The sequence below is a fragment of the Mus musculus genome, chromosome 10 (genome assembly GCF_000001635.26).
Source record: "Mus musculus strain C57BL/6J chromosome 10, GRCm38.p6 C57BL/6J".
Lineage (NCBI taxonomy): Eukaryota > Metazoa > Chordata > Mammalia > Rodentia > Muridae > Mus > Mus musculus.
The window spans coordinates 59,701,483-59,719,785 of record NC_000076.6 but is presented as its reverse complement, the minus strand read 5'-3'; the positions used below and the strand labels follow the sequence as shown (position 1 = coordinate 59,719,785).

At 43.1% G+C, this 18,303-nt stretch overlaps 1 protein-coding gene across 4 annotated transcripts in view; it reads right to left on the bottom strand.

The window, feature by feature from the left end:
• The window catches only part of Micu1 (mitochondrial calcium uptake 1), a 161,572-nt gene extending 144,349 nt beyond the window's left edge, over positions 1–17,223 (bottom strand). For all 4 annotated transcript variants that reach the window (NM_001291442.1, NM_001291443.1, NM_001359267.1 and 1 more), the window contains exon 1: positions 17,099–17,223. The gene's annotated coding sequence lies outside the window, so the exon portion shown is untranslated. The remainder of the gene's footprint in view (positions 1–17,098) is intronic.
• Positions 17,224–18,303: the final 1,080 nt, after the last annotated feature.

The window sequence follows — 18,303 nt, the reverse complement described above, 5'->3', positions numbered from 1 at the left end:
AAATATGTACGTATATATGATATAAATGCAAACCCCCCCACACACACACACATCTGAGACAGGGTCTCACTGCATAGCCCTGGCTGGCCTAGAACTCAGTATATAGACCAGGCTGGCCTCAACTCAGATCTGCCCACCTCTGCCTCCTGAGTGCTGGAACTGGAATTAAAGGCATGTGCCACCATGCCTTAAGTGGCCCCCCAATCTGTACCCTTTGGCATTGCAAAATGATGTAATCCACAAAAGGTTTTGATTAAAAACTGCAAATTACCAAAAAAAAAAATCACAAAAACATATGCTTTAAGTTTATGAGTTTGTGTTAGGCTACGTTCATAGCTACCCTGAGGTGTATAAAGCTTAGGAGAGGCTGGACATGCCTGCCACGGGGATACAGGAAACAACGGGAAGGGAGAGAGAGAGGCAAGGAAAGATGGAGCTATACAGGGAAGTGTGCTCAGTATATACGTGTACAAAAACTTAATACTTCGGGTTCAAACCCTATTTCCAAACAAACAAGTGTTAAGAGTACCATCATGGGGCATGGTGGGAGACACCCAGAGGTCTGCCAGCTCTGTCGACAACAGGAGCCATAATGGTGTGCAAGTATGTGGTAGAGAGATGGGAAAGAGAGAGCAGCAGAATGGCTTGAGCATTATGAAGAAAGGTAGAACTGGAGAGATAGAGAGGAACAGCCTGATGGGTTAGCCTGCCATGAAGCCGGAGGCCATGGTGAAGTCTTGGCCCATGCTGCTGCTGAGCGCCATGTCTGGGTCCATCCATGGCCGTGTAGCAGTGGGGGCCTGTGTCAGTCCTGTGGCTTACATTACCACCAATGGCCATGCAGACATCCTTGGTGTGGGCTGCCATCTGGGACCATGTTGATGTCTAAGGGCTGTGCAGAGCTGGCCAACTCAGCTACCACCCAGGCCCAGATCCAGGGCTTGAAGTTGACCCACCCCAGCATCTACCTCATCTGTGAACTGCTGGAGCCTATGAAGGGCCCGATCCTGCAGATAAAAGGCTGCAGGATCTCCATGACACAGGCAACAACTGCCTATCCAAGAGAAGTATGGGTGAGGATCCAGGATTGATAGGGTAGCAGACAGCGCCAGCAGCCTCACACCAGGCCAGTGAACATTTGCAAGTAAACTAGTGTGGACAAAGGGTGTACTGTGGGACACACTGCAGCTTCCACCACAAGGTATTTTTGTTGTTGTTTAGTTAATTTTTGGCATTTATTTTCTTTGGGGGCGGGGGGGTGCAAGAGATGTGGCGGGCCATGCATGATGTGCAATTCACAAAGAAGCAACATAAAGCAATACAATGTTTTCTTAGAGAGTACAATTGTGAATGCAGACTTGAGTGGGTGTTGTCTGCACTGACAAGTCTCCAGTGATTTACTCAGCCCTCTCCTCCCAGAGACACTCCCATTAAATGGAGATTTCCTTTGTATATATAAATGTCTTACAATATTCAGTTTTCAGATACTCTTTTCTAACTGGAGTTTTTAAAAATAATCAGCTAGAAATGATCCTTATATCCAAAGGCGCATTTCACATGACATATTTTGACTCCTACAGTCACCTTTTGGAGTACTATGTCCTGAAGCCCATCACATTTCGATATACTGTGTCGTTTTTCTCTGACTGCTTGTTCTCTAGTGTGTACCAATAGTGAGAGGATGGGGTGGATTCCTGTTGTCCTGGAACAGCCTCACGGTCTCAATAGGAATGGCATTCTTGGTTTCCAACTGTTCCCTTCATCACTTTGTTTCATGACGTGCAGCATGACATTAGCATGCTTATGCGGTCCTCAGTGATGCCCTGGTTTTGCTGGGGAGTGCCTGGGCTGAGTTGCTGAGAAGAGCTGTGGACCCTCTCCTTGCATTCAGGGTTCTTCTATTTCTACCTTTTTTTTTTTTTAACAAATTATGAAAAGTCTAATCTAAAATTTAGGCATTTGCTCTAGGAAAACATATTCACAGAAAAACGTAAAAGCAAATGCTAATAGCAGCTCCAATCATACACAGTATTCAGACACCTTGGTACACCCATTTGAATGCCTAGGAGAAAAACAACTAACCATACAGAGAGGATGCAAAGCAAAGAGAGCCGTTGTACGTACATCCCTGCTGGAATGCAGAATGGTACAGCCCCTCTGAAGACAGCTGATGTCTTCTGAAGTTAAACAAGCTCCTCCCACAAGATTCAGTCATCCAGCTGAAGAATCTACACACGAGAGTTTATAGACGCTCTCTTTATAAAGTATCCAAAAATAAAATGTTCAATGTCTTACAACAGCTGAATGACAAACTGTGGCTGTAGAACTGAGCACACCTATAACCAAGCATAGACTTGTCAAGGCTGGAGAAACGGCTCAGTGGCAAAGAGTTTGTGTTGCTTCTCCAGAGGACCTGCGTTTGATTGGCAGCACCCACAGGACAGCATAAAACCAACTGTAACTCAATTCCAGGACATCCTCTGCCTTCTGGCCTCCATGGGCACCAAATGTGCATTAAGTGCACACACACACATGCAGGTAAAAACATTCATTCACATAAAACAATTTTTAAAATTGTTTAAAAAAAAAAGAGTGGAATTGCGATACATACAACAATTTAGATGAATTTCAAAAGCATTCTACTGAATGCAAAGAGCCAGTCTCAAACAGTGAGTGCTGCACACTCACACGCATATGGTGAACTACAGTGACAGAGGACACACCAAGCATGCCACACGCACGCACGCACACACACACACACACACACCATGCCAAGGAGCAGAGATATGAGAAGCTCTGACCTGACAAAGATGGCACGAGAGCCACTAGCAAAGGCTTTTACATCTTGTGGTAACGGTGAAGCCAGTCTGTACCATTAAAAGTCTTGCATCCAATTTTGTAGAATTGTACTAGAGAAAAATAGAAGTCCACTTTGCTGCATAATAATTTTGGAGGCTTTTAAAAGCCACACTGTCCACTGTAGGAGCTCACTGCTACTACATTCTAGAAAAGGTAACCAAAAAGCAGGTCAGTGGGTGTCGAGGGTCAGAGGATGAGAGAATACGATGACCCCAAAGGGGGCACAAGGGACTCTCTGGAGGTGAGGGAGCTATTCTAATCTTGATTATTACATTGATTGCATGACATCAGTTGCCAAAACCTAAGTATAGACAAAGATAGGGACAATCTCAACAAGGAAATGATATTCTAGAATCGAGGATATAGGCATTTAAATCTTTTTAAAGATTTATTTTTATTTTATGTGTATGTGTGTTTGCCTGTGTGCACATGTGTGTTCCATGTCTGTGCCTGGTGCCCATGCAAGCTCTGGATCCCTGGAACTGGAGTTACAACAGTTGTGAACCAACACTGGGAACCCAACCTGGGTACTCTGGAAGAGCAGCAAGTGCTCTTAGCCATCTCTCCTGCCCCAAAGGAATATGCTTGGTTTCTTGTTTACTGGGGTTTTTTGCTGTTGTTGTTTTAGCCCAAACCTGAATAACAGTTGCACATGAGGCATATTTTTACAATTATTTCTTTTAAAACGTGTGTGTGTGTGTGTGTGTGTGTGTGTGTGTGTGTGAGTGTGTGAGTGGCTGAGGCAGAAGACAGTGGTGAGTCTGAAAACAGCACAGGTTACGGAATGAGATCCTTTTTATAAAAGAGAACAATGAAGAAGTTTTACTCAGCCTACCCAGAACTCAAGATATCTTTCTGTATCTGCCTCCCAAGTAGGTGGACTATAGGCTAAAACTACCAATGCTTAGCTAAAGAATTTCTATATGTGTATGTGGGAAAAAAACCTACCTTCTCTTCCATCCTAGGTTCATGTCTACAACAAAGGACAGATTTATTAAAATAGAAAGCAAATGTATTTAAATTTGAAAATTGTTGTTGTTATTATTATTATTATTATATGTAAGATATGTCTTAAGCCAGGCATGGTGGCATATGCCTTTAATTCCAGAAGAGGCAGGCAGGTGGATCTGTGTGAATCAGAGGGCTACAAAATAACACTGTCTTAAAACACACACACACACACACACACACACACACACACACACACACTCTGTCTCTCTCTCTCACTCTCACTCTCTCTCATGTGCACATACACTCTCACACAAGTAATTAGGTAGAGCTAATTATGATAAAAACAATCAAATGGCTCCTGTAAGCCTAGTCTTATCTTCATTTGTAGTTTGCATATCAGCTAATTCATTCACTGTGACAATCTGTTTAAGATACAATGAGTTTTGGCAATACAGCTTTAACATGTCAACATCACTGGGTAACTAAAGCTAAACTTCAAAAGAGCCGAGACTGACCCAGGAAGAGCACATCTTTAGTAAAGGAGAAAGGCAAACACTGGCCAGCAAGGATGCACTCCATTCTTCACAGAACACAGAGTCACAACACTGTATGAGCGGCCCCAAGATCAAGCACGCACTCTGAGGGATAGGAATGGCACAAGAGGACAGAATAAAGGGATCAGACTGAGTTACGTTGTCTCCTTGTGTCTGCTGAGGTCTCTGCTGCTCCAGTGCCCCTCCCAGTACATTCTCACCTGCCCTCTGCAGTAGGCTCAGTCTCCAGAGGGGGAAAAGGGCACTCATCCAGGCAACATGGTAACAAGTTTGTGTGGGGATAAATGTGTGAGTCAATGACCTATCACTCAGTCACGTTCAGCAGGGAAGAATTGCTTGTAGTACAGAATTATCTGTAAGGATAATGTGTTTATAGACAGTCACACACATATATAGTACAGGCCTATCTGTAAGGATAACGTGTTTATAGACAGCCACACACATATATCAGGTGTATATGTCTGCCAAATGAAGCCTTTTCCTATATAAATAACCATTGCAGTGTCCTTTCTCTAGTAGTCACAGAAGTAAGCATTGCTATACATACTCCCTTACAACAATTTGCCTATATTTATGGTCTCTCTAAAAACAAACATGCCAGGCTGACAAACAATCTTTGGATTTCACAGGATGGATTCCTACCCACTCTCTTGCCCACTCCGGCCTTTAACGTTTGCTCCAACGTCTAGTTTCCCAGGTACTTTTTTCTTTCAAAGAAAAGGGGGGGGGAGGCATCTGCTATGCTAAGAAGCTGTTCTTAGTCTTGAGCTCAGATGCTCCACTTCTTCGTCCTGTGTCACCAGGGCCACAGCTCAGATCACAAGGCACTCCTGGCCACATCCTGCTCTTGACCAGGCATTTCTTAACAAGAACTCCTGCTCATTTCAAGTGCTGTTGTAAACTCTGGGACTTAATTAAACTCAAATGAGACAATGAGAAACTGAACACACGAACAGTATCAGCTGCTGTTGTGTGCTTTGTTTCTGTCTATTTTGCTTTAATAAGCAGAGGCCCATAAATATCCTACTCTACATAATTAATTAGTTCTAGCGATCAGACTTAACCATCTTGACCTCTTAATGGAGAACAATTCCTCAGGAAGCCGGGACTATGTTTCATTACTGATGGCAATTACGTGCTTACCAAGGAAAATATGGATAATAAGTCACCATGAATGGCCAGGATGAGGGCTACCGAGATGGCGCAGCAGGCAAGAGTGCCTCCCACACAGGCATGAAGACCTGAGTTCAAATCTTCATCCCTCACACAAAAACCTGGGCATAGCTACTAAAGTGTGTGCCTGTGACGCCTCCCCTAAAACACACACACAGTGGAAACACAGACAGGAGATCGCAGAGGTTTGATGACTGACAGCCTAGCTTCAGCTTCCCTGTCTCAAGGGACCAATGCAGAGTGGTCGGTCCAGCAGGGTGCTGAGTTCTTCCTCAGGTCTCTTCATGTACATGTATGTGCACATGCATCGCCCACAGGTATGTACGCACACATACGCATACATACGAGCACAATGTGTAACATAAGTCAGTGCTGCAATCCAGACATCAGAATATGACATCAGAATATGACATCAGAATATGACATCAGAATATGACATCAGCCTCAGCTACGCAGTAAATCAGCCTCAGCTACGCAGAGACTCTTAGCGCCAACCTGGGCTACATATGGAGCCTCTGTCTTAAGCAAGCAAGCAAGCAAGCAAGCAAGCAAGCAAAATAAAAAGAGGAAAAAAAATCTGCTAATGGCCTAATTAAAAATCTGCAACTTATACAAAATAACTTTCAATAAAATATTACATAAATATATAAACCCATATAAATATTATCTTTTTAGTGCAAATACTTTAGAATTCAAGAGTAAATTAAGAAAACATTACCTATCTTTGCTATGCTGCAATAATTTGTGACAAGCAATTATTTGGCCTCCTTGCTGGTTCCTGGCACATAGCTCTCTAAAACAGCTGGGCTCTCAGAGTGTAGTTTTCTATTGTTGGGAACAAGCAAACAAAACTTATCCGAAGTGCTACCGTTTTGTTTTCAGATTCCATTTAATCATAAGAGAAACTAAATTCAAGGTCCTAGGTCAATATAGTGGGATTAGCTACTGAGAATCAGGGGTCCCAAAGCTCAACAGTTTATGTTGTAAACAGTTGTCTTTGTCCAGACAACTCAGGGACAACTTGTAAGGAGACACCTTGCCTGTGTCCAGCCATCTCAAGGACAGCTTGTCCATCTTGCTGGCAGAGTCAAACAAGATCATATCACCAAGCTTAGGAACAAACTCCTATCCCACTTCTCCCATTGTTTTTTCTTTTTTTTTTTCTTTTTTTTTAAGATTTATTTATTTATTTATTTATTTATTTATTTATTATATGTAAGTACACTGTAGCTGTCTTCAGACACTCCAGAAGAGGGAGTCAGATCTCTTTACGGATGGTTTTGAGCCACCATGTGGTTGCTGGGATTTGAACTCAGGACCTTTGGAAGATCAGTCAGTGCTCTTACCCGCTGAGCCATCTCACCAGCCCCCATTGTTTTTTCTTAATTGTCTGTTAACCAGCAAAGAAAATAGAAATTGCTGTTACCTCAACCAAGGTGCATAAGTTGCACAAATGTATAACCAATTGCCTGTTATCCCCTAATTAACTACATGCAGCTGACCTGATCCTTTGTCCCCTCATCACTCTGAGCTCCATACCTAATGTGGAGGAGAATGAACTAAAAAGATCCTGAAGCCAGGCGCCCTGGATATGGCCCAGTCTCCAACGGGTACTCCTTGCTTAGCCCATGATGTCAAAATACAATTGGAGAACGCTGCAGTTTTCCCCAGCTCCCTCCTTTTGCTTTAAAAATTGTAGTACAATCTCCCTTCGGGATGCAGTTCAGATCCTGAACTGGCTGACTCCTTAAGTGCTCAGAAAATAAAGCTTTCATTTTTAAGCTTCCAGACCTGGAGTGAGTTTTCTCGGCTTCCACCCTGAACCCACACTATGATAAATACATAAATGCAGATGACGACCGGGGCAGCTTTGGGTGCGAGCTGGTTCCAGAAGGTTGGCATCCTCAGCTCTACTTCCTATCCCCAGGGAGGGGAAATGTGCGGATGGTTGAGCTGTCCCTGCCAATTATTTCATCAGCCATGGCTCTATGGAACCCCCAAAGACAGGACTGAACTGGGTCTGGGCTGCTGGAGGTGCTGGAGAGGATGACAGACCCTAAGGCAGCATGGGAGCACAGCACCCCTTCCTTAAGCAGCTCTTCCACCTTGCCTGTTCCCAAGCTTCATCCTTTACATAAAAGAACAAGGGCGGGCGAGATGGCTCAGCGGGTAAAGGCACCTGCCACCAAGGCTGAGGACCTGCATTTAATCCCTGGACGCACATAGTGGAAGGAGAGAACCAACTCTTGCAAGCTGTTCTCTGATCTCCATGATGCCTGTATATACTCATTCATGCACACACATATGCATGTACGCATGCATGCACACATACTCTAAAATGGTAAGTAGAACCATCTCTAGGACTTGGGCAGCTCTTGCAGCAAATGATCAAATCCAAGCATGAAGTGTGAGATCTGCACGGGCCAGTCACACAGGAGCCATGGAGAACATGGGGGCTTACTGCTTGTGAGCGGAGGGAAGGCCAGTCTAGAGGGACTGAAGCTTTGACCTGCAGGAGTGCAGACGCACCTGCTCTAGTTGATGTCAGACCTGAACCAAATCACAAGACACCTCGCTGGTGTTAGAGAACAGGTCAGGGAAGAAATCCACACGGGAGATATTGGATGTGAACTACTGAGTCCTGGGAGACACAGGAGAGGAAGGCAGTTCTCGCCATGGCTTCATTTTTCCTTTATACTGTTGAATTCAGGAAATAAAAGGGTTTTTTTTCTTATAATGTAAATTCCATTGTAAACCCATGATCTCAATCCTGTTTCTAAGAAACTGTATGCTGACTGAAATTGTCTCCTGTCCATGCTTGGTGGTGCTCACCTGTGCTCTGTGCACTTGGCAGGTAGAAAAAGGAGGATCCAGCATTTCAGGCCATCCTCACTTACATGCAGGGTTTAAGGCTAGCCTGGGCTACATGGGAGTATGGTGTATGTCTATTTTTTCGGGGATGGGGGAGCCTGGTCCAACTCCACACAATCCAATTAAATATGGGCAGAAGACTTGAATGGACAAATATTCATTATGAGTCAGGAGGAAAATGTACATCAAAACCACACTGGGACTCTCTACCCAGCAGACTGTCAGAAAATAACACAGAGAATACACGGAGAAAAAGAGGATCCCAGATGCACGGCCAGTAAAAATGCAAAACTGTGGGGATTTCCAATACAAAAATTCCTCAGGAGTGGAATACTGCATTTCCTCCTCGTCCTTCTTCTTCCATCATCCCTTCCTCCTTCCTTCCTCCCTCTCCTCCACCTCCTTTCCCCTCCTCCAATCCCTCCTTTACGAATGGTGCGTTTTTGCATCTGGCCGTTTACTTGGTATACTGTTACCAAGGTTCATTCATGTTGTGGCATATCCCACAACTCCTATCTTTTGAAAAGTGGACTAACATTCCATTGCAGAGCAGGCCCCACTCTGCTCATCCCTCTTCCATCCATAGATACTTGGGCTGTTTTACCACTTTGGTTATTGGGAATAATGTTCCTGATATCTAAATATTCATTTGAATCCTTCCCTTTTTAATTCTATGTGTGGAATTGGAGATTAGAAGGTAATAAAAGGGGCTGGAGAGATAGCTTGGTGGTTAAGATCACAATCACTGACTGCTCTTCCAGAGGACCCTGGTTCAATTCCTAATACCCACATGACAGCTAACAACTGCCTGTACCTCCAGCTTCAGGAGGATGGAGAGATGGCTCAGTGGTTAAGAGCAGGTACTGCACTTGCAGAGGACCCAGGTTTGGTTATCAGGAAGTACCAACATCACCATGCTGACAACCATCTCCAACTCTAGTTCCTGAAGTCCACCGCCCTCTTCTGGTCTCTGTGAGCACTGCATGCACATGCTGCACAGACATGAATAGAGGCAAACATAGACATAAAGTAAAAATAAATAAACCTTAAGATAATAAAAAAAACAAAAAACAAACAGTTTTGACAAGAGGATCTAGATTTAGCACATGGTGGGCCCCAATCCTCTCAAACAGTGATTGGCACAGGAAGTGGGGAGGGGATAATGTACTAGAATATTAAGAGATGAAAGTGATCTCAGAAATTTTCAAGATTTCAGTGTGAAAGGCAACAGGCCAGAAAGGAGATGTTACCAACTTAAGAACAGAAAGCTAGCAAGCAACAAACTGAGAAACAAACCCAGATCTAATAACTCCTTGTCTGACTGTCTTCTTACCCTTTGCTACAGGAATAATGCGAATAGCTTAATACTGAGCAAAGTAACTGGGTGTGGTGCTGAACATTTGTAGTCCCAGGCAAAGAGGAACTGGAGCAGAGGCAGGAGGATCACTGTTAAGGTTGAAGCCTGCCAGAGGTACACAGACTTTGCCTTAAAAAAAAAAACAAAAGCACAATAATTAATATATGTATGTATATTGTATATAATATATATTATGTACATATTCCTATATATGGGAAAAAACTAATACAGGCTTAAGTAAATGAGATCTAGATTCACAAGGTTAGAATATTTATCTAATTCTGTACAGTAGAAACTGAGATTTCCCACAATAGCATTCATGATTCTACAATCTACTCTCTGAACCAATAAATAAATAACACTTCATCTTAATACAGAATGCGCAGTACTTGGGAGTTTATCACTGATTTTAATCTGAGCCTAAGAAAACACACAGTCAAGAAAAATTATTAATGGTAAGAGTTGTTTTCTATAGAGCATGAAATGAAAACCTCTAGGCTAAAGGAACAATGGGCGCCATGCCAAAGTACTGACAACTGAATTGCTTCTTCAAATGCTGGGTACACATAAAGTGTGCACACTCCACAAAGCCCGTGAGATTAATTGTAAGGACACTAGCAGTGCTGGCAATAAGATCGCTAAGCAGAGATCAAGGATGCGGCTTTTATGCACACCGCCATGCGCATTACCTAGAATAAGTCTTCAAGTTAGCCTCATCTGCTTCTCTCAGGCTGAGTTTGTTTTCATTTTGAGGCCTGCCAGCCCTAGCCTGGTATTACTCTGGATAACTGAAAATCTGAGCTTCCGGCCTCCATTTTTAGTGCTGGAATTACACACCCAATTATTTTATTCTGAACCTTCCAAAGGAAGTTATGGTCAATACTTCGTCCCAAAACATCTTTATACTATTGTCTCTTATAAGACAATGATCACAAATTCGAATTAGTAATACCTTCTTAATGCATTTCAGTGTATGAACCCTGCCACTGTTTCATGGGTCTGGTTACCTTTCGCCAGATCATTCTGGTTTTGATCCAATTTCTACCAGGGAGGGGTCGCTGTGTGGTTTTTCTGCTTTATACATATGCGTACAGCTCTTGCCCAAGCAGAATTCTCTTTCATCTCAGGCATGACTACCTTCAGTTTTAAGAACAGCTGTGTGCTCTCTTTGGATCTAGAGACACTGCCTATAGCCAGAAAAACTAGCCTTTTACGATAGCCATCCCGATGCATCACCTTTTATAAGTCTTGTTCCCAGCAGACACCTACAGGCTCCAAGACGGAGCACACTTAATGTTTCTTCACACAATCTGAGTCTCAGTTAAGACGACAAATGTCCCATATCTTACAGTGCTTTTTGTGGGGATGTGGAGGAACCTGGCGGAGGAAGAAGTGGGACAGAGAGTGAGGCGCCACAGGCTCCTTTGACTCCTTGAAGAGACCTGATCCACAGTACACTGTGTCCGATCTGACGTGGCTCCCGGCATGCTGGTGAGAAGACACAAAGGACCCAAGGCCAAGGTGGTAGCTGCTTCCCATCTTCAGGGAGATCTCCCCAGGGGGAGGGAGGACTGGGCCTTCCCCTACAGGCTCTTAGGCAGGCCAGTCAGATTCTGCTAAACACCACCTGTTGTTTGGTGCCCTTGAATATATAAACATACCCCAACTGGCTAGAAAGCTATATATAAACTCATGTAATAAACAATAAGGTTAGATCTGCACTCTGATGCCGGTCTCCAGAGTCTAAATTCCGGGCATCATTATAGATTTCAGCTGTTTACCCCACTGTTCAACTCGTTCCCGTATTTTTATTTATTTATTTACTTACTTATTTTGGTTTTTCAAGTCAGGGTTTCTCTGTGTAGCCCTGGCTGTCCTGGAACTCACTTTGTAGACCAGGCTGACCTCGAACTCAGAAATCTGCCTGCCTCTATCTCTGCCTCCCAAGTGCTGGGACTAAAGGTGTGTGCCACCACGCCCGACTTGTTCCTGTATTTTTTACTGAGGACAACGGAGTAAAGGGTGGCAGTGGGTTTCTTTCATCCAAAAGGCATTGTGCTATTTTTTAAGGGGTGTAAGAGAGTGAGAGCGAGAGAGTGAGAGAGAGAAAGAGAGAGAGAGAGAGAGAGAGAGTGTGTGTATGTTGCACTTTCAAGGTTTGGTGCTCTTCCTCCACCATGGAATGGATCTCAGATCATCATCAATCTTGCAGAGTCAGCACTTTCGCCTGCTGAGTCATCTCATCAACCTAACCACAATGCTTCAAATATTACAAGAAAGTCTCAATCTCCCATATTTTGGAATACACCTGTAATCTTAGCACTTAGGAGGCTGAGACAGAAGGATTGCTGTGAGTTTGAAGCTAGCCTTATCTATAAAAAATAATAATAAAGTTTAAATGTTTTTAATTTTATTTTACTTGAAAATTATTTTCATTTATACTGGGTGTCATCCCTGGATATCTGTCTGTGCACTCTTGGTACCCACGGGGGTCAGAAGATGTTGGACCCCATGGATATAGAGTTATGGACAGTTGCAAGCCTCCATGTAGGTGCTGGGAATTGAACCTGGGTTCTCTGGAAGAGCAGCCAGTGCTGTTAACTACTGAGCCATCTCTCCAGCCCCACAAGTTTCAGTTTCAAAGAGTAAAACTCACTTTGAACTTGCTGGTTTTAGCTCGGAAAATATTTAAATTTGTAAGAAAAACGGAGTCAACACACCTCTATATGTACGTAGCAATGTTTAACTTCCCAATAACAGATCACTAATTAGACTTAATCCTGTCTCATGGTTCTCCAACTCCACCATTGCCATCTGTTTTGTAAGTTACGTTTTACACTGTTATCCCTTCTATCAGCAATACCCAGGATATCCTGTGTTGAAAGCATCGCTTCTTCTTTACAGAAGAACCAAGGGTAGGCACTCCAGCAATCATACACATGTATAAAAAAACATAAGTTAATCAAATGTAATGCCCTCTTTAATCTGGGAAACCAGTTATCACTCTTGGAGTCTTTAAACACCTGAGCACTTTAATAATAAGAATAATTTAATATCTCCCAGTTCACTGACATGTATGTAACATGAAATTCAACATCTTAAAATCAAGACAATTTGAAGGGCAATCTAATTCACTGCTTAGGCATCTATGTATTTTAAACACACACCATTGAGACAAGGATTCTAAAAATTAGAAAACTAAACTCACTTAAGACATTATGTCTGCTATTATTGACACTTACATGTGATTAGAACGTTATGCATCCACACACTCACTATATTCTAATTAACCTTGTCCACACAAGAGAAGGCATGGTCTCTCCCATGTGCAAAGGGACAATCTCAGGTGCAGAGGGGTTACCCGGCTCGCCATTAAGAAGGGATGGAGCTGGGCTCTAGAACATACCTCATCGGAACCTCTGCGGCCAGTGTCAGCAGCTAGTACAGCAGTTAGCGCCCACTGAACTGAGCTGCCAACGCCATTTCTTTCCATTGAAAACAGGACAATAAACAGTACATTGTTTTAATTATAGTCTCCCCTAAAATACAATGAATCATTACAACGAAGCATAAAAAGATAGAAAACAAGACACTAATGTTAACTAGTTTTAAAGTTAATATCCATTTGACAGCAAATAGTGAATTATAGGTTTTATTTTTCATGCAATGATCAACACAACGTAGTCTCTACACCAAGAGACTTGTCAGCAGAATAATGCAGAGGACCTAGAATTTACTCTTATTGATCACAGCTATTCAAGCACTTAAAATATCTTTATTCACTATTTATAAGCTGGAGTCACTTAGTCAAATTAACTAACCTACAATACAAAAAGTACCAGTCATTATTGAGCTTGGCACATAAGTTGTAGCTCAGCAACAGAGCCTGTGCTGAAAAAAAAGGAAGTGAGACAAACTGGCCAAGGTGACAATATATTACAGGTTATAAACCGCCAATACCTGGGGGCTGCAAAGATGGCTCATGAGTTAAGAGCACTTGTTGCTCTTGTTAAGGACCTGGGTTCGGTTCCAAGCACCCATAGTTTCAAGGACTCTGAAGCCCTCTTCTGGCCTCTCCAGGCACATACATGGTGCACAGACATACATGCTGGCAAAGTACCCATGCACACAACATTAAAATAAATAAAGCTAAAAAAAGATACTCCAGAGCCAAGACACCACACCTGTAACAACAATACACACCTATGCAAAGGAAGGGCTCAAAATTCAAATTTTATTAATAATAGATATTTTAAAAAGCAGACGTCAACGCCCAGACTACAAATATAAGTAATTTATATCTCAAAGGAAAAGAAGACCTCTTCAGTTAGAATACAAATACTTGTAAATATCTATTGTTTCCGCCTTCATACAACCGACCTCCCTTCAGCAGGATCGAACACCGCAATTGTTTTCCTTTAGAAACCAAATGTTCCCCTCTCCCCCCACCCCATTAATGTGTGTGGGGTGAGACCATGTTTTCCTTTCTCCTAGTCCATGGTAAGAAACCCAAGCCTGGCCACAAAGAGCTTTCTATCTCCCTGGCAGCAGGGAAAACCTCCAGGATAAACAGAGGCACAAGCTGGCATTGCTGGCCAGTGAGGCACCGCACAGAAACGTGCTAGATATATAGAGGACATGAGGAGCTCTTCTGGGGTGCAAGCCTTTCCTAAGGAGTATGAGGCCAAGTTTCAATTATTTTCCCAGAATTCCCAATTACATCTCCCCAAAAGGAAATGATTCTGGAGATTAGTAATAACCTTGACTTGGTAGGTGGGTGGGTGAATTTTTTTTTTTTTTTTTTTGAGACATGGTGTTACTATGTAGCGCTGGATGGCCTGAAATTCACTATGTGGACCAGGATGGTGTGGAACTCAAAAGACGTCTGACAGCCTCTGCCTCTGGAGAGCTCAGATTAAAGACCTGCACCGCCACACTCAGCCCAATGTTACAGGTTTTGTAATGTTCCCACTTTTGAACAGGACACACTGTTTTTATAAGAAGAAACAAAACCATTTCAAGATACTTCTCAGGTGTCTAACACATGCCCAGAGAGTAACATTTAGTGTTTTTAAAGAATTAACATTTTTTCCCCTCATGAAACACTAAATCAGAGCACCTGGAAAGGAATCCACTCCCTTTTTTGGCATCAAAGGAAGCTCTTTCTATTAGAAGTTGGGGGGATATTGTGGTAAACCTTTTTTTTAAAAAGTACTTTTATATAAAAGGAAGTATACCAGATAACTCTTTGGGGGAAAATGGAGAGTATTTAGCTTGTGCTTTCAATACTGTTGAAACTGTTCAAGAGCTAAAACTAACTTTGCAGTTTAAAAGTAAACATATATATACATATATATGTTGTATGTATATATGTTGTGTGTATGTGTGTGTATATGTATGTGTGTATATATATGTGTGTGTGTATATACATACATATAATATACATACATATATATGGCTTTACTGCCAGCCTGGTGGCACATGCCTATAATCCCAGCACTCAGGAGCCTGAGGCAGAAGACTGCCATTAAATATTCAGCCAACTGTGGGGGTTGGCGGGGAGAGCATCATTAATTACTTGAGTCTTTAAAATGACTACAAAGGTCTAAAGTAGTTGTTCAGTTAAATATAACGGTTATAATTATTTCATGTGATATTCAATTACATGAGGAATTATGTATTATTAGTTTTTTTTTCCTCTAAGCATAAGAAAGCAAGTTACAGAGCCTGAGGCAGGGTGTTTATACCTAGGAGTTCAAGGCCAGCTTGGGCAACACAGTGAAACACTGTATCAATAGATGGGTGGATGGACAGACAGACGGACAGATGGATGGATGGATTTACTGAATACAGTAACCACTCCATGAAACTATAATAAAGGCAGTGATGCTCTTGCTTTTACCAGAATTGGCTTTATCATTGGCTCCTATCATTCTCTCCAGGCACACCAGCCATTCCAGAATCTTCACTTTCTGCTAATATTATTTTGAATGTTATGACCCCTGTGCGGATACTTAGGTGTTGATGACTCTTTCTTGGCATCAGTAGGTAGCCAGGGTGATGTCTTTAAGCAAAACAGAATCAAAGATTGATGAGAAGTGGGGACCGAACCCATTGAAGTCTGTAAGGTCTGGGCAGGCCTGTAATCCCACCCACCATTCAGTTGGCAGAGACAGAAAGATTCAGACTTTAAGGCCAAACCTAGTGATGGGGGTGGGGAACCTACCTCAAAAAAAAAAAACAGAACAAAAAAGAATTCAAACAAAACAAAGTAACTGGTGGCCAGAACATCTTCCCGGATAAGTGGCATTCTAAACTCTTTAGGATAAGATTCTAAACAAGCATCACATTGTCCACACCGGCAAACATTCAGGATGGTCGAGTCCGCCAACTGTTTGTTATGTCTCAAAGGCTGACAATCAGTGAAACCTAAACTCCCCAACAGATGTGTTTCATCTCCAGCACACACTCCTTTCTAATGCTGTTAAATCACCTCCCTGTCTGACCCTACTGACTGCTTTAAAGTAAACAGAGGTTTATTAAGGGAGTCATCCCAGAAGTGGATCAAAACATGTATTTATAAACAAGCGGGAAAAAAATAGGTCTTTCCAAAATGTCTCAGGAAGAAAATTATTTAATCTTAATTATTTATTTACATGCACAAATATTTGCACTTCAAGCACCTGAAAGGGACTGTAGACAAAACCTCGGATTTATAAAGGTGACAACTTATTATAAAACACAGTCCGCCTTAAACTCTTCTTCTAGCATCCCACATAATCAGTAATACCTGGCTCATTCTCGAAACATCGTGTGGGTAGCCCCGACTGGGACTGGGCACAGACAGAGAAAGGGAGAATGAGAACGCGAAGTTGCTGGTGAGGATAAAAAACGGAACAGTCCGAGAAGTCTGCAGTTTGTTTTGCTTTTCTAAAAGGCCAATGATCCCCCCGCCCCATCTTCTCTATCCCCAATACATGTATTTATCTATCTTTCTGTCACAGCTCTAAACTCCTCCATCTACTTCTGACCACATCCACGAATTCCGGGAGAACTAGTGTGTCCTGGCCGCAGGTGGAGAGGATGCACTCTGAGGCTAGAAGCCGGGCACTACAAGTTCTCCCTGACAGGGATAAGGGGTGATAGGGTGAAGGGAGCGGAGGACCGAGAGTCCCCTCAGCATATCACCAACAGCATCACCAAGACAGCAGCAGTCCCTGGCGGACCTGAAAAGTGGCCGGATCTCAGAGCCACACGAAAGGCTCGTCCCCAAAATGCGCCGACTTCCCCTCCCCTAAACTCGCCTCCAGGCGATCAGATTCCTCACACTCACCCGTCCGCGCTCCAGCTTTAGCAGCAACTCGGAGAATGCCGCCCACCTCTGACAACCATAGAGACGCAAATGCCGGGGAGCCCCGCTCTGCGTCCTCCGCCCACTCTCACGTGACTCCCTTAGCCGCTGGGCCTGCCGGGATCTTGATGAAACGTAGCAGGGAGGAACCGAGTTGGGGAAAATGGGGCGGGGCGGAGAGGCAACCCCGCCCTTCTCTGGGGCCCGCCCACACTTCGGATCCCGCCCCGAGTCAAGACTCCGCCCTCGCCTGGGGGCCCGCCCTGTCCTCAGCCCCGCCCACACGTCGGTGCCACGCCCTCGCTGTTTAGGCGGGAATGCCGGCAGATTTGCAAAATCCCTCCTGCATTCCATTGCTGATTTTGTTTCTCTGCTGTCAAAGTCCACCTCTCCTGTGCCTCTTTCTAGTTAAACCCTGCTCTTCCGTAAGTGGGAAATTGATAACGAGGTTCTTCCCACCAGTCTAGAGGCTCACACTGGTTTTATTTTAGGAACATCTTTTATTTATTCTTTGACAGTTTCGTAAGATATAATGTATCTTAATCTTATCCACCTCCAGTTCTCCACGTTCACTCCTTCCAGGAAGTCCCCGCTAGTCTCCCAACACTTGGAACTTAGAGGCTAGTGTGGTTTACTTAGACCTGTGTCAAATTATGAAACAGAGGAGCTCAGCAGGTAAGGGCTCTTACTACCAAACCAGATAACCCGTATTTGAGTCCCAGGACACTTATGGTGGAAGGAGAGAACTGACTGATGCAAGTTGTCTCCTAACCTTCAGAACCATGCTGCGGAACACACATACCTGCATGCATACATACATACATACATACATACATACATACATACATGAAAAAAGGGAAGGAGAAAAGAGCGAATAAAAGTCTTCTCTTGGGACACACATCTTGTTATCTCTGAAACTTGTAAATTTCACATTGCATCGTAAATACCATAGAACACTTTGGAGGCTCACGGGATAAATTAACTCTTTATTTGAATAAGGAAAAGAGAAAAAAAATCATCAATATATAAATTGTTGAATAAAATTTTCAGCCAGATGTGGTGGCATAGAACTGTAATCCCAGAATCTGAGAGATAGAGGCAGTAGGATCAGGAGTTCAAAGCCATACTTAGTTACATAGTGAGTTTGAGGCTAGTGTGGGCTCTATAAGATCCTGTCTGAAAAACCA